Here is a 16,886-nt window from a genome sequence, read left to right on the forward strand (position 1 = left end):
GGCCTTATAAGGTCTAGTAAGGCCTGTTAAGGTCTAGTAAGGTCTGTTAAGGTCCATTAAGGCCCGTTAAGGTCCAGTAAAGCCTGTTAAGGTTAAGTAAGGTCTGTTAAGGTCCATGAAGGCCTGTTAAGGTCCAGTAAGGCCTTTTAAGGTTTTTTATAATGCCTGTTAAAGTCCAGTAAGGCCTGTTAATGTCCAGGAAGGTCTGTTAACGTCTTGTAAGGTCTGTTAATGTTTAGTGAGGTCTGTTAAGGTCCAGTAAGGTCTGTTAAGGTCCAATATGGCCAGTTAAGGTCCAGTGTGGCCTATTAAGGTCCAGTAAGGTCTGTTAAGCTCCATTAAGGTCTTTTAGGGTCCATTAACGTCTGTTAAGGTCCAATAAGGTCTCTTAAAGTCTAGTATGGTCTGTTAAGGTCCAGTAAGGTCTGCTAAAGTCCAGTAAGGTCTGTTAGGGTCTATTAAGGTCTGTTAAGGTCCATTTAGGTCTGTTAGGGTCCAGTAAGGTCTGTTAGGGTCCAGTAAGGCCCGTTAAGGTCTGGTAAAGCCATTTAATGTCTAGTAAGGTCTGTTAAGGTCCAGCAGAGCCTGTTATTGTCCAGAATAGCCTGTTAAGGTCCAGTAAGGCCTGTTAAGGTTTTAAAGGGTCTGTTAAGGTCTATTAAGGCCTGTTAAGGTCTAGAATGGCCTTTTAAAGTCCATTAGGCCTGTTAGGGTCCAGTTAGGTATGTTAAGGTTCAGTAAGGCTTGTTAAGGTATAGTAAGGTCTGTTAAGGTCCTGTTAGGCCTGTTAAGGTGTAGTAAGACCTGTTAAGGTATAGTAAGGCCTGTTAAGGTGCAGTAAGACCTGGTAAGGTCCAGTAAGGCCTGCTAAGGTGTAGTAAGACCTGTTAAGGTCCATTAAGGCCTGTTAAGGTCTAGTAATGTCTGATAAGGTCCAGTAAGACCTGTTCAGGTCAAGTAAGGTCTTTTAAAGTCCAGAAAAGGCCGGTTAAAGTCTAGTAAATTGTGTTAAGGTGCATTAAGGCCTTTTAAGGTCTATTAAGGCCTGTTAAGGTCCAGTAAGGCCTGTTAAGGTGTAGTAAGGCCTGTTAAGGTCCAGTAAGGTTTGTTAAGGTCCAGTAAGATCTGTTAAGGTCTCCTGAGTTTTGTTAATGTCCAGTAAGGTCTGTTAAGGTATATTTAGTCCTGTTAAGGTGTAATAAAGTCTGTTAAGGTCCAGTAAGGCCTGTGAAGGTCCAGTAAGGCCTTTTAAGGTCTAGTAAGGCCTGTTAAGGTCTAGTAAAATCTGTTAAGGTCCAGTAAGGCCTGTTAAGGTCCAGTAAGGCCTTTTAAGGTCTAGTAAGGCCTGTTAAGGTCTAGTAAAATCTGTTAAGGTCCATTAAAGCCTGTTAAGGTCTAGTAATGTCTGATAAGGTCCAGTAAGACCTGTTCAGGTCAAGTAAGGTCTTTTAAAGTCCAGAAAAGGCCGGTTAAAGTCTAGTAAATTGTGTTAAGGTGCATTAAGGCCTTTTAAGGTCTATTAAGGCCTGTTAAGGTCCAGTAATGCCTGTTATGGTGTATTAATGCCTGTTAAGGTCCAGTAAGTCCTTTTAAGCTGTAGTAAGGTCTGGTAAGGTCCAGTAAGGTCTGTTAAAGTCCAGTAAGGTCTGATAGGGTCTAGTATGGCCTGTTAAGGGCCAGTAAGGTCTGTTAAGGTCCAGTAAGGTCTGTTAGGGTCTAGTAAGGTCTGTTAAGGTCCAGTAAGGTCTGTTAAAGTTTAGTATGGCTTGTTAAGGGCCAGTAAGGTCTGTTAGGGTCCATTAATGTCTATTAAGGCCTGTTAAGGTCCAGTAAGGCCTGTTATAGTTTTTTATAATGCCTGTTAAGGTCCAGTAAGGCCTGTTAAGGTCCAGGAAGGTCTGTTAAGGTCTTGTAAGGTCTTTTAAGGTCCAGTGAGGTCTGTTTAGGTCCAGTAAGGTCTGTTAAGGTCCAGTGTGGCCTGTTAAGGTCCAGTAAGGTCTGTTAAGGTCCAGTAAGGTCTTTTAGGGTCCATTAAAGTCTGTTAATGTCCAATAAGGTCTCTTAGGGATAAGTAAGGTCTATTAAGGTCCATTAAGATCTGTTAAGTTCCAGTGAGGTCTGTTAGGGTCCATTAAGGTCTTTTAAGGCCCATTAAAGTCTGTTAGGGTCCAGTAAGGCCTGTTAAGGTCTGGTAAGGCCTGTTAAGGTTTGGTAAAGCCATTTAATGTCTAGTAAGGTCTGTTAAGGTCCTGTCATGTTCAGTGAGGTCTGTTAAGGTCTAGAAAGGCCTTTTGAAGTCCATTAGGCCTGTTAGGGTCCAGTAAGGTATGTTAAGGTCCAGTAAGGCTTGCTAAGGTCTAGTAAAGTCTGTTAGGGTACTGTAAGGCCTGTTAAGGTCCATTAAGGCCTTTCAAGGTCCAGTAAGGCCTGTTAAGGTCCAGTAAGGCCTGTTAGCGTCTTGTAACGCCTGTTGAATCTATTAAGGTCTTTTAAGGTCCAGTAAAGCCTTTTAAGGTGCAGTAAGACCTGTTAAGGTCCAGAAAGGCCTGTTAAGGTCTAGTAAGGTCTGTTAAGGTCCAGTAAGGCCTGTTAAGGTGTAGTATGTTCTGTTAAGGTCTATTAAGGTCTGTTAAGGTCCATTAAGGCTTGTTAAGTCTAGTAAGGTCTTTTAAGGTCCAGTAAGGCCTGTTAAGGTGTAGTAAGACCTGTTCAGGTCCATTAAGGTCTGTTAAGGTCCAGTAAGGCCTGTTAAGGTGTAGTAAGACCTCTTAAGGTCCAGTAAGGCCTGTTACGGTCTATTAAGGTCTGTTAAGGTCCATTAAGGCCTGATAAGGTCCAGCAAGGCCTGTTAATGTGGAGTAAGGTCTGTTAAGGTCCAGTAAGGCCTGTTAAGGTGTTGTAAGGTATGGTAAGGTCCAGTAAGGTATGTTAAGGTCCAGTAAGTTCTGTTAAGGTCCAGTGAGGTCTTTTAGGGTCTAGTATTGCCTTTAAGGTCTGTTAAGGCCCAGTAAGGTCTTTTAGGGTCCAGTAAGGTCTGCTAAGGTCAAGTAAAGTCTGTTAAGGTTTCGTATGGCCTGTTAAGGTCCAGTAAGGTCTGTAAAGGTCCAGTAAGGTCTTTTAGGGTCCAGAAGGGCCTTTTAAAATCTAGTAAGGTCTGTTAAGGTCTAGTAAAGCCATTTAAGGTCTATTAAGGTCCAGTAAGGTCTAGTGAGGTCTTTTAAGGTCTTTTAAGGTCTTTTAAAGTCTAGTAGAGGCTGTTAAGGTCCAGTAAAGCCTGTTAAGGTCTAGTAAGGCCTGTTAAGGTCCAGTAAGGCCTGTTAAGGTGTAGTAAGGCCTGTTAAGGTCCAGTAAGGTTTGTTAAGGTCCAGTAAGATCTGTTAAGGTCTCCTGAGTTTTGTTAATGTCCAGTAAGGTCTGTTAAGGTATATTTAGTCCTGTTAAGGTGTAATAAAGTCTGTTAAGGTCCAGTAAGGCCTGTGAAGGTCCAGTAAGGCCTTTTAAGGTCTAGTAAGGCCTGTTAAGGTCTAGTAAAATCTGTTAAGGTCCAGTAAGGCCTGTTAAGGTCCAGTAAGGCCTTTTAAGGTCTAGTAAGGCCTGTTAAGGTCTAGTAAAATCTGTTAAGGTCCATTAAAGCCTGTTAAGGTCCAGTAAGGCCTGTTAAAATGTAGTAAGGCCTGTAAAGGTCCAGTAAGATCTGTAAAGGTCCAGTAATTCCTGTTAAGGTGTAGTAAGGTCTGATAAGGTTCAGTAAGGTCTGTTAAGGTCTATTAAGGCCTTTTAAGGTCTAGTAAGGCTTGTTAAGGTTCATTAAGGCCTCTTAAGGTCTAGTAAGGTCTGTTCAGGTCCAATAAGGCCTGTTAAAGTGTAGTAAGACCTGTTAAGCTCCATTAAAGCCTGTTAAGGTCCAGTAAGGCCTGTTAAGATGTAGTAAGGCCTGTAAAGGTCCAGTAAGATCTGTTAAGGTCCAGTAAGTTTTGTTAATTTATAGTAAGGTCTGTTAAAGTCTATAAAGTCCTGTTAAGGTGTAGTAAAGTCTGTTAAGGTCCATTAAGGCCTGTTAAGGTCCATTAAGGCCTGTTAAGGTCCAGTAAGGCCTGTTAATGTCCAGTAAGGCCTTTTAAGGTTTAGTAAGGCCTGTTAAGGTCTAGTAAGGTCTGTTAAGGTCCATTAAGGCTTGTTAAGGTCCAGTAAGGCCTGTTTAGGTGCAGTAACGCCTGTGTTAAGGCTATTCCAAACGGATCCTACTTGGTGGCTGAGGTTGACTGAAGGGTATCCCGACTCGCATTTCTAATAAGCACGCGCAGAATAAGTCCCAGCAATTAATTGTTTATTGAACAAATTCCGGTTGACTTTCAGAAACAAATATAGTGGAATGCGTACAGAACAGTTCATGAAACAAATCCGGTTAACGTGTATAATGCGGTCGGAAAACTGTTTGTTGTCCCCCCGTCTCCCCAATACTATTTAACGTAAACTGTCTAATTATAGAACGCATCGTCATGTCGTAAATAAATGACAAGTGACGTCATCTGTTACGTCAGTTACGGCTCCTACATACTGGCCCCTAATTGTTATACTCAAGGAGAACGAATACCTAAACTTATATATAAAGGAGCCAAAATAATCAAATACACTTTATTTATATCATGATTAAACTATAAGAAAGATAAATAATCAAATACACTACATTTATATCATGATTAAACTATAAGAAAGATAAATAATCAAATACACTTCATTTATATCATGACACATACAAATATAAATTGAGTTCCAAGTTCATTCTTATTGTCTTTTCTTCAAAGTTTAGTTTATGAACAAATAATGAAATACTTAGTCCATGTATTTGAAAATCAATAATTATCAATTCAATTCAAAGCTCAATTCTAAAGTCCATTTGTACGAATGTGTAAACACATAGAAGTGAGCATGCGCATGCAGTGGATTCTAGGGTCTGACGCCCATTGGCTCCATATCCGGTCCTTTAGCTTCTAATAGCAAACAGAGTTTGTTGATGGGTCTTTGTAAAATGTTGCCTTTAGTTTTTACCAAGGCACTACGAATGAGTCCTTTCGAGTCTGGCAGGGTCTTCATTATACGACCTAAGGGCCAGGAGTTCCTTGGTGCTGTATGATCCACTATGATGACTATGTCATTTACTTCCAAATTTCTTTTGACATCTACCCATTTCTGTCGTTGTTGCGTCAGTGCAAGATACTCAGTAGTCCATCTTTTCCAGAAGAGGTCTGCTAGGTATTGTACTCGTTTCCATTGTTTCCTGGCATACAAGTCATTTTTGTTGAAGATTCCTGGTGGTAACAGAGGTTGAACTTTCAGCTGAAGAAGGTGATTCGGTGTCAGAGCCTCTAGATCGTTTGGGTCATCAGATACTGTTGTAATGGGACGGTCATTTAGAATGGATTCCACCTCACACAAAGCTGTTTGTAGCATTTCGTCATCCAGTGTCTGTTGCTTCAATACTGAAAGAAGCACCTTTTTAACAAGTTTAATTAATCTTTCCCATACACCTCCACAGTGGGCTGCAAATGGTGGATTAAACAACCACTTGACATGGTTATTTAACAGAGCGTGCTGGATTTTTTGATCGTTTATACTAGTCAATGCAGTCTGTAGTTCCCTTTGTGCACCAATAAAGTTTGTGCCACAATCTGTTCTAATAGTAAGTACCGGTCCTCTTCGGCATACAAACCGCCTAATTACATTGATACAAGAGTCTGTGTCCAGAGTGCTTGCCACTTCTAAATGAACAGCTCTGCTGGCTAGGCAAGTAAATATCACTCCCCACCGTTTCACTAATGATCGACCTTTCTTTACCTCAATAGGCCCAAAGTAGTCAATACCAACATGTGAGAAGGGTGGTAGCCCTGGAGTGACACGGTCCATTGGTAGATCGGCCATCTTTTGTGCTCCACTCTTGGTTTGCACTCGTCTACAGAAGATACAGGATTTTATTATTTTTCTGGAAGCGGAATTGGCAGAAGGTAACCAGAATCTCTGTCTGAGTTTTGAGAGCATGTGCTTTCTTCCAGAGTGTCCTACTTGTTGATGGATGTCATATAGAATCAATTTGGATATGTGTGAATCTTTGGGAAGGATGATTGGATTTTTAAGATTTGCAGGCATAGCTGCTTTATTTATTCTACCTCCGACCTTTATGATGCCCTCATCAATGATTGGATCTAGTTTGCTTATTGGACTACTTGCTTTCACCGACTTGCCCTTTTTTTTAGCAGATCCAGTTCTGTGTTAAAGTATCTTCCCTGTTCATAGCAAATAATAGATTTTTCTGCTTCATCCAAATCTTCCATGGTTAAGTTTAGTTGTTCCTCCTTTATTTTAGATGTAGCACCCAGGGTTTTATTTTTATGCCTTTTAAGTAAGAGTCGTTTTAGCTTTAGAAACCACGCTTAGGCTCTCTGTAACATTCTCCATGATGAGTAGTATGAAATCAAGTAAGTAGTTGCATCATTCTGCAGATTTATGTAATTTATAGTTGCTTCTTTCTTTACTTCTGGGTCATCTAAAGGTATGTTGCCTACCTCTTCTATTACAGGCCATTTATTTTCATCTTCTGAAAAAAAGTGAGGTCCATTGAGCCACCTAGTTGATTTCAAGAGTGCTTCTATATGTAATCCACGTGAGGCATCGTCTGCCGGATTGTTTTTGGAATTCACATGTCTCCATTGGCTCTGTTGAGAGAGTGATGAAGAGTTGCATTTTTTATAGCACCGAAGTTCTCAGGTTTTATACACCTGTCCACTTCAAATTTACTTAATTGATTTAACTCTTCGAGCCATCTTTGCCATAACTTGGTCAATTCCTTTGGGATGATCGCATCCCATCCACATTTCTCTTGACAGAGTTTTCGCAAAATTTGTTTGGCCTTGAGAATGAATGGAGAAAGGAAACCTAGTGGATCATAGATGGAACTAACCAGAGAAAGGATAACCCATCTTGTGGGAACTCTGTTTTTAATGGCTATCTGGAAGGTAAAAGTGTCCTTCTGAATGTTCCATCGAATTCCCAATGCTCTTTCAATTGGTGGCCTTTCTCTGTCTAGGTTTAGGTGTTTAACCACTGCAGCTCTTTGATGCTCTGGAATTTCTGCGAGCACCTCGTGTCTGTTGCTCACCCATTTTTTCAACGTGAACCCTCCATTGGCACATGTCTCTGTAAGATCTTTAGTGAGCTGGATGGCTCGTTCCACTGAATCTACAGACTTTAGACAATCATCTACGTAGAAATTGTGCTTAATTGTGTCGAGCACTTCAGTGCCACATTGACCCGAGTTGTCAATGGCAAAATTGGCAATACTAGGAGAGGATGTCGCACCAAAAAGGTGAACCTTTATTCTGTAAACTTTCAGTGGTTTTTCTGTGTTCCCTTGTGGCCACCACAGGAATCTAAGAAAATCTCGGTGATGTTCTTGAACTCGAATACATTGCTTCAATATCTGCCATAATAGTGGTATTTCCTTGTCTGAATCATAGAATAACACCTAGAAGTGAGTTGGCTAGGTCGGGACCTTGAAGAAGTTCTGTATTAAGAGATTTGCCCTTGAATGAAGCTGAACAGTCAAATACCACTCGAAGTTTCTGCTTTTGTTTGTGATAAACGCCGTGATGTGGTATATACCATACTCTTCCGTCATCTCTGGTTATTTGTTCTTGAGGTACCTGTTCAGCGTAGCCCCTTTTTAGCACTTCTTCCATGAACCTTTTGTATTCCAGAGCATATGTGAAGTCCCTTTTAAATCTTCTTGTGAGGTTCAACATTCGCTGGGATGCCAACTCGTAATTATTTGGCAAAGTTATCTTATCATCTCGAAATGGTAATGGTAAATGATAGTGCCCATCTTTAAATTTAACTGAGCTTGTTGCCATGTTCATGAATTTTTTATCTTCAGCTGACATTTCCCTTTTTTCATCATAATCCTTTTCAGGGAAGTCATGATTGTATTGTCTGATTATCAGACCTTTGAGGTCCTCCATTGATATACGATTGGTTGTCACTGACACTATTCCTTGTTTTCCCAAAGACTTGTGAGTATTGAGAGGGCCATTGACCACCCATCCAAGCATTGTCTTAACTGCATATGGTCCATTACCTTGACTGTTCACTAATTGCCAGGGTTCCATAGCCTTCGGAACATCAACACCTATGAGAATTTCGATGTCAGCATCGATCCTTTGCAGGTGGATTCCACTTAAGTGAGGCCACTTTTTGAGATCACTGTGAGTAATTATGTTTTCTTTGGAAACAGGAATCTTTCTTTGAGTGTATACGTTGGGAAGATTGATGTATACAGTGCCATCTAGATTACCAATCTCTAGTCCTTTGAGCTCATAACTCTTGACAAATCTTTCTTGTCCCATCGTTCGTAGAAGAATTTCGGTTCTGCGACCTTTGGCATTCAGCTGATTCATGAGGTTTTCTGTGCAAAATGTAGCAGAGCTACCTGGGTCGAGGAAAGCGTAAGTGCTGATGATCTTGCTGCCTTTTGCAGCCTTTACTTGAACTGGCACAATTGCTAGTGCACATTCCTTGCTGGCCCCTGTTGCGTGGTCAGTTGATGCTAGTGCACTGTTGACAAGGTTTCCTCTTCTTAGTGCGAGGTTTGGGCTAATTTCCGAGCTTGGAGTTTCAGTCTGAATGTGCAGTAATGTTGGATGCTTACGATGACATGATTTGCAGTCCAGCCTCCTATTGCAGTCTTTGCTTAAGTGACCCTTTTTTAAGCATGCAAAGCAATGTCCTTTGTCATTCCTTTTAAGATGTTCCACCTTTTTGTTATGCGGCTCTGAACTCAGTTTAATGCAGTCGAGTATTTCATGTTTACCTTGACAGAAGCTGCATAGCTGATGTGCAGGTGCAGTAATGTAGGTTTGATTATGCTGTTGCCCTTCTAATGTCGGTTTGACTTTCTGTTCATTAGCTGGTTTCGTAGTGGTAACAAAGCTACTGCTCCTGTTGGGTGTCTTTGTGTTAACAGCCCTTGGTCTTATAGCTGTGGTTTTAGTGGAGATTGAATCTTTTATATCCCCAAATATTGGATGCAGTAAGATGTTTGATTGGGTTTCCAAGAATATTACAAGATGTTTCAATTTGACACGTGTGTTTAGCTTTTGGTATAACTCATAAGCTGTAGTTCGCCATCTCTCGCGGAACTTGTATGGAAGTTTGGATACAATTAGTTTTAGGTTTGATGCTACGTTCAGTTCATCCATATATTCCAGATCTTGCATGACATTACAACATTCTTTCAAGTACAGTGCAAAGGCATGGAGAGATTTTCCGTCATCAACTTTGATGGATGCCCAATTTAGTGCCCTTTCTATATAAGCATTAGCGATTTTTACTTCATCGCCAAAATGTGCTTTCAATAGCTGCCTGGCCTCAATATATCCTTTACTAGGATCCATGTGCATGCAACTTCGAACCAGATCTCTGGCAGCTCCCGATGTGAGCTGTTCAAGAAAGTAGAGTCTATCTTGACAACTACTAGTCTTGTCTTCAATGAGATATTTAAAGGCACTAATAAAAGGTTGATAGGATAATGGGTCACCACTGAATATTGGAACCTCTCTTTTAGGTAGCAGAGCAACATTTTGCTGTTTGATCATCAAATCAGTGATTTCCTTTTGCATTTGTAGCATGGCAGATGTATCTTGAAAGCCGTGGTCAGTTTCATCCTCTTGGCTGGATGAATCTGTGGATGTTTGTGAGCTGCCTTGTGCTTGCTTGACAGTTCTTTGAAGTGGAGTCTTGGGTACTGTGATTAGAGGAGCGAATTCTATGGTAAAGGTCTCTACAAGAGTGGATTCAGCGAGATTCCTCTTGTTTGCCTCATAGTATAAATTCATAGCATCGCCATTTTGTTCGGCTTGGTCATCAGTTAATAATATTTGAGCTTCGCTTCTGCTTCAGCCATTTGTGTTTGAAGTTCCGCCGTTTCCTTTTTTGATTTTATAATGGCTTCTTCCATCTGTAAGGCGTGTAAAGTTGGGAGGGCTTTGGAGCGAGCCTCCAGAGCAGCCCTTTCAGCAGCAGCTATCTTAGCAGCAGAGGAGGCCTTAGATTTAGATGACCCTATAGAAACATTAGATATACTGTCTTTTGGTTCTATAGCCGATTGCAGGTGCTGTTGTTCACTTTTCCACATTTCCACCTCTTTAAAGAAGTAGTCAAAGTTCGTTGCACGCGGTTCGTACCAGTCCACACAATCATTCTCCTTTTCCTCCTCTGATAGAAGCTCCTGGACTAATTTATGCAAGTTTTTTAAATCTTGAATGCAAGTAGTTAACACTTTCATGTAGTCTTCAATCTGGTCGATGTTCCCACCGTCCTTCATTAGAGCTTTGATTTCATTCATTTTACGCGTGCATACTCCTAATTTACCCCTCCGTGACGCAATCCGCGCTTTTAGAAGATCCGCGGCTTCCGCGGCGTTCTGTGGTTGTTTCTCGCTCATGATTCCAGTTTAATTCGTTTACTGTTATTTCCGTTAGTTGTACGACAAACGATTTCGAGATGTAAACGTCAGTTATAACTTCGCTTAATCCAAATATTTAAATCGTTACTCACGACCGGCAGTCATCCGTCGCGTCCGTTCCGTTCTGCGTGTAACCGCTGACTTTCCTCTGTCCGCCAGTTAAATTTCATTTTGAAGCGTCGGTCATCAATCGAAGTTTTCCAACAATGTTAAGGCTATTCCAAACGGATCCTACTTGGTGGCTGAGGTTGAAGGGTATCCCGACTCGCATTTCTAATAAGCACGCGCAGAATAAGTCCCAGCAATTAATTGTTTATTGAACAAATTCCGGTTGACTTTCAGAAACAAATATAGTGGAATGCGTACAGAACAGTTCATGAAACAAATCCGGTTAACGTGTATAATGCGGTCGGAAAACTGTTTGTTGTCCCCCCGTCTCCCCAATACTATTTAACGTAAACTGTCTAATTATAGAACGCATCTATAATTGACATCTATGACATCAAGTGACGTCATCTGTTACGTCAGTTACGGCTCCTACAGCCTGTTAAGGTCTAGTAAGGTCTGTTAAGGTCCATTAAGGCCTTTTAAGGTACAGTAAGGCCTGTTAAGGTCCAGTAAGGCCTGTTAAGGTCCAGTAAGGCCTGTTAAGGTCCAGGAAGGCCTTTTAAGGTCCTTTAAGGTTTGTTAAGGTCCAGTAAGGCCTGTTAAGGTGTATTAAGGTCTGGTAAGGTCCAGTAGGGTTTGTTAAGGTCCAGGAAGGTCTGATAAGGTCCTGTATGTTCTGTTAAGGTCCAGTAAGGTCTGTTAAGGTCTAGTATGGCCTTTTAAGGTCCAGTAAGGTCTGTTAAGGTCCAGTAAAGTCTTTTAGGGTCCATTAAAGATTTTTTAAGGTCCAGTAAGGTCTGTTAGGGTCTTGTAAGGTCTATTAAGGTCCATTAAGGCCTGTTAAGGTCCAGTAAGGCCTGTTAAGGTCCAGTAAGGCCTTTTAAGGTCTAGTAAGGCCTGTTAAGGTCTAGTAAGGTCTGTTAAGGTCCATTAAGGCCCGTTAAGGTCCAGTAAAGCCTGTTAAGGTTAAGTACACTCTGTTAAGGTCCATGAAGGCCTGTTAAGGTCCAGTAAGGCCTGTTAAAATGTAGTAAGGCCTGTTAAGGTCCAGTAAGATCTGTAAAGGTCCAGTAATGCCTGTTAAGGTGTAATAAGGTCTGGTAAGGTCCAGTAAGGTCTGTTAAGGTCTATTAAGGTCTTTTAAGGTCTAGTAAGGCCTTTTAAGGTTCATTAAGGCCTCTTAAGGTCTAGTAAGGTCTGTTAAGGTCCAATAAGGCCTGTTAAGGTGTAGTAAGACCTTTTAAACTTACATTTCTGTTAAAAAGATAAGTTAAGCCATTGTGTGTGTATTTTTACAGTGTATATGCACTAAAAAGATGGTAAAATAGTACTTGCATCTACTTAAGACAATTTTAAGTATATAAACAGTGGAAGAAAACAAGTAAGGTGCTGCCACTGGAGTCTCAATGTGCATTGTAATATAAATAAAAAATGCAAAACAAACTACAAGAATGATTTTGTCTGTATAATAAACTGCATATAACTGTACTACCAATGGTGGTATTAATTGTCTGCTAAATGTGCAATAAGTGTTTTAAATCACAACCAAGAAGGTCCTGGGTTTGATTCCCAGGTGAGGCGGTCTGGGTCCTTTCTGTGCGAAGTTTGCATGTTCTCCCCTTGTCCGCGTGGGTTTCCTCTGGGTGCTTCGGTTTCCTCCCACAGTCGAAGAACATGCAAGTGAAGTAAATTGGAGATACTAAATTGTCCATGGCTTTGTTTAATATAACCTTGTGAACTGATGAACCTTGTGTAATGAGTAACTACCGTTCCCGTAATGAATGTAACCAAAGTGTAAAACATGATGTTAAAATCCTAATAAACAAACAAACAAACAAGAATCACAACCATTTATCATCGCTAATATAAGAAGACTGTCCATCTAACTGCTAGTGAACTAGCTTCCTTTATTCAAATGCAAAAAAGAGTTCATATTGTAGTCTTGATACTCCTTATTATTCAACAATATCTAAGCATGTCAATCATGATTTAGCAGATATTTAATAAGAAATGAGAAACATAGGATAACTTAAGTGTTATTACATTTAATTGCAACATCATGCCCAGTTTATTTGGGCAATTTTTAAATGGAAAAAGTAGGACTTTAGGACCCCAAAAGGGGCGTAGAAGGATAATCAGCCAATTAAGATCCAGTTTTCCAGTTTTTATGTTTTCGGGCACAATATAATTTTTCCACCATAGACCATAAAACTGTGTATGTTTAAGTAATTTACATGCTGATTGCTGATAATAGTCTTTAATTTAATAAAAAGTAAATGCAGTGCACAAGAATGACTATAACACAAAAGAAATGTACTTACAGAAGTGTGATGGGCTGGCATTCAGACTGTCCATAAAATTTGTGTTTTCTTCCCCTATAAGGAATGCATAACCAGCTGTATATGCAGATGTACAGCTGCAACCAAAACAATGCCTTTTGTACTACGATGACCTCTAAAAATAAATCTCTCTCTCCCTCTCCTGCTTGCTCTTATTTTCTGTCTTTCTTTACTTACAGATCCTTTGTCTCTGTTCGATTGAAGGCTCAGATATTCCGAATATTAAGTTTACTGTATGCACAATGATTTGTGCATGGATAGTGCTCTGGGATGTTTTAAAATAAAACATAAAAAGTTGCTTCTAGTTTTATACTACAACATCCTATATACTTACATACACTGTACAAATATTGTACAAGTAATTCTCTTCTTCAGCTATACATACAGTTGAAGTAAAACATTTTTATACACTTATGTAACATGTTTATCATCATTTTTATGATGCATGTTCTATTTCTGTGACTTAATGATCAGGAGGAAAACTTAAATTGTCACCTAATGCTGAGAGAAAATGTATTCAAATGGTCAAATGTAATACAAAAATGACAGAACAGATTTTTGGTTCACATCGCCATCAGATTAGTGGCAGCAACCTTGCACCAATTTGTAATGTTCGTAGCTAATCACAGAGACAAAGCTGGCTGGACAGTGTATTTTATATTTCCACAGTTTTTATGTCACAGGACATATTTGTGTTGCTGTATATAAACAAAGAATCTTCAAAAAGTTTCCACACTTTTATATTTTGGTTGGAAACAGTGAGGGCGGGAGGAGTAGTTATTGGTCGTGTCTGAGAGACTGAGAGAGAGCTTATAGCCCGAATTTAGCACCATCTGATTTCCACCTTTTTGGACGCTCAAAGAAGCTTTAAGGGGAAGAAGATTTTCATGTGATGATGATGTGAAAGCAGCGGTGCATCAGTGGCTGCACACTTAACCAAAAACATTTTTTGCTGATGGGATTAAAAAGTTGGTACGACGTTGACGAAAATGCATCGGAAGGTGACTATGTAGAAAAGTGATGTCATTTGTTTCTGAAATTCTTAATAAATAGAGTTTTAAAAAAAAGTGCAGAAACTTTTTGAAGAACCCTCGTATATAATTTTGATGGTAAATGTTTAAAAAAAAACATAATGAATTGATAATCAGACTTGTGAGCGTTTGCATGTTCCAATTGTTCACAGTATTGCAGTTGCAAAAAATCACTCAAGAGTGTTTGAGTGCCGCTCAGGTGGCGCAGCAGTAAAGTACGCTAGCGCAGGGGTTTTCAGCCTTTTTAGGCATGTGCCCCCCTTCGTGGGCCAAGCGCGACTTGTCGCACCACGCCCCCCTCCCCTTGGTGAGACAGCGCTCAATCGCGTATGCCAAACGCAGCTTCCTTCCGCCACTCCCCCCTCCCCTTGATGAAGCACGGCTCAGACGCAGATACCAAGCGCAGATTCCTCCACGCCCCCTTCCCCTTGATGAGGCACGGCTCACGCACCCCTCCCCTTGATGAAGCACGGCTCAATCTCGTGTGCCACCGGTTCATAATAATAATCTCGTAATGCCACGCCCCCCCATTACAGCCTGCATTTTTCACCTGCACAAGCCGAGTTCATACACCGAGAGACACGATGTATCTAGAAACATGCGAGTGACTGACCCCCCCCCCCCCCCCGGTCAGTCACTCGCACCCCCCCAGACAAGTACTCGCGCGGTTGAAAACCCCTGTGCTAGCGCACCAGAGTTGGGTTTCTAGATACATCGTGTCTCTCGGTGTATGAACTCGGCTTGTGCAGGTGAAAAATGCAGGCTGTAATGATTGCGTGCCGGAGGGGGCACAAGTCAGTTGAGTGGCGTCCTCAGTCAGCGACAAAAGGGTCGAATCAGTATAGAGGACACAATCAGGGTAATTGGACATGACTAGAATAGGGATAAAAATTGGGGGGAAAAAAGTGGGAAAAAAATAGATAATTAAAAAAAAAAAAAAAAAGAGTGTTTGAGTATTTTAATTACGCATTTTAGAGGTCTATACTTAAACTGGCAGGTCAGACAGTGCAAGTATCTATTTTCATTCCCTACAATTTGTTTTTTTAAATTTGTGTGTGGGTTGTCATTGTAAATCACCTTCAGATGTGTATGGGAAATGAGCTCTTTATTATTTTAATAATATAATAATCTCCCTGAAATGGAGATATGTTTTTTCTTGCAATTCGGTAAGGTTTTATTTTTATTTGTGAAAGCCTTTTTGAGCAGAAAATTTTACAGTTCAAGAATAAAGATTAATGAATTGTTGAGGACAAAAGTATTGGGACACCTACACACATATACATATATACATACATACACCTATCTTTGTTTGAATAAAGACTTAGATATCCAGGTATTTCAGTATGTCTAATAGATAATTTGTGCTCTGGTTAAGATGACTAAGATAAACCCCAAATTCATAAGCTACTGTCAAATATTTTTCTTACTCTGTGAGCATTTTTAAAAAAAATGCATTTTCTCCCCTTTTTCTCCCCCTTTTTAGTGCGTCCAATTGCCCATTGCATCATGCTTCCTCTCCACCAATGCCGATCTCTGCTCTGATTGAGGAGAACGAAGCTAACCCATGCCCCCTCCGACACGTGGGCAGCATGCCGTATGCATCTTATCACCTACACTTTGACGAGTGCAGTGCAGCTTAGCTGCGTGTACGGAGGGACACACCCTAAGAGCACTTTTTTCTCATCTGTGTGCAGGCGCCATCAATCAGCCAGCAGAGGTCGTAATTGCACCAGTCATGAGAGAGAGACCCCATCCGGCTTAGTCCCGCCTTGATTAACATAAATGTTTCCTCTAGGGATAAATGCATTTTGAATGTTGGATAAGAACTTTGATTTACTTTACAAATACAGACACCTCCACCATTGCCAAAAACACAAATATCTTCTTTTCCTTGGCCTTTTGGTTGTGGGGTCGGCTCTCGGCGGATCATGATCCGCGCATCGATTTGGCACAATTTTTACGCCGGATGCCCTTCCTGACACAACCCTCCCTATTTTATCCAGGCTTGGGACCGGCACTACAATGCACTGGTTTGTGCATCTAGCGGCTTGGTATCTATAGGACAATTTAGTGTTTCCAATTAGCCTGGTGGCATGTTTTTGGACTGTGGGAGGAAACCGGAGCACCCGGAGAAAACCCACGCGGACACGGGGAGAACATGCAAACTCCGCACAGAAAGGACCCGGACCGCCCCACCTGGGGATCGAACCCAGGACCTTCTTGTTGTGAGGCAACAGTGTTACCCACTAAGCCACCGTGCCGCCCGCCAAAAACACAAATATAAGGCTTCAAATTGTTTGGAGACACAGTGTGTACAAAAATACCACGTTCAGCAAGTTTAAAACAACTTTAAAATAGTGAAAGAGCAATTCCACAATTGTTGTATGGTAAATAGCATTAATGTAGTCTGTGTGAATTAAGCAGATGTGTTGGTGTAGTGTTAAATGGAAAGAGTGAGTAAGGGGTGGGGGTTTGGTGGACTCACGCTGACTCAGTTAAGTATAACAAACACCTTGTATGGAAATTCAGGCAACACAGCAGGACTTCCTCAGGTTTGGATTTATGATCTATTAAGTACAATAAATTTCCTCACCCATTCACTACTACATTAATACACTACATGCCTGAAGTACAGACCTAATTCCAAATAGGTAGATTAAAATCCCAATAGAAAAACAGAAAGAAAGGATTTGTAAACAGACATTCTGTCTGCAGTCTGGATCTGTTTCCTAATAAAAACGTTGAGCATTATGAAGCACTGTGGAGATCCTGTTTTTGTATGTTTATCAGAATTGTAACGTCACGATTTACTTTTTGGTTACATTCATGACAGGACGGGTTTATTTGCTTGAATGTTCAAGTTCAAAGTCAAACATTATCACAGGCAGGTTTGTA

Source organism: Trichomycterus rosablanca, chromosome 6 (assembly GCF_030014385.1).
Source record: "Trichomycterus rosablanca isolate fTriRos1 chromosome 6, fTriRos1.hap1, whole genome shotgun sequence".
Lineage (NCBI taxonomy): Eukaryota > Metazoa > Chordata > Actinopteri > Siluriformes > Trichomycteridae > Trichomycterus > Trichomycterus rosablanca.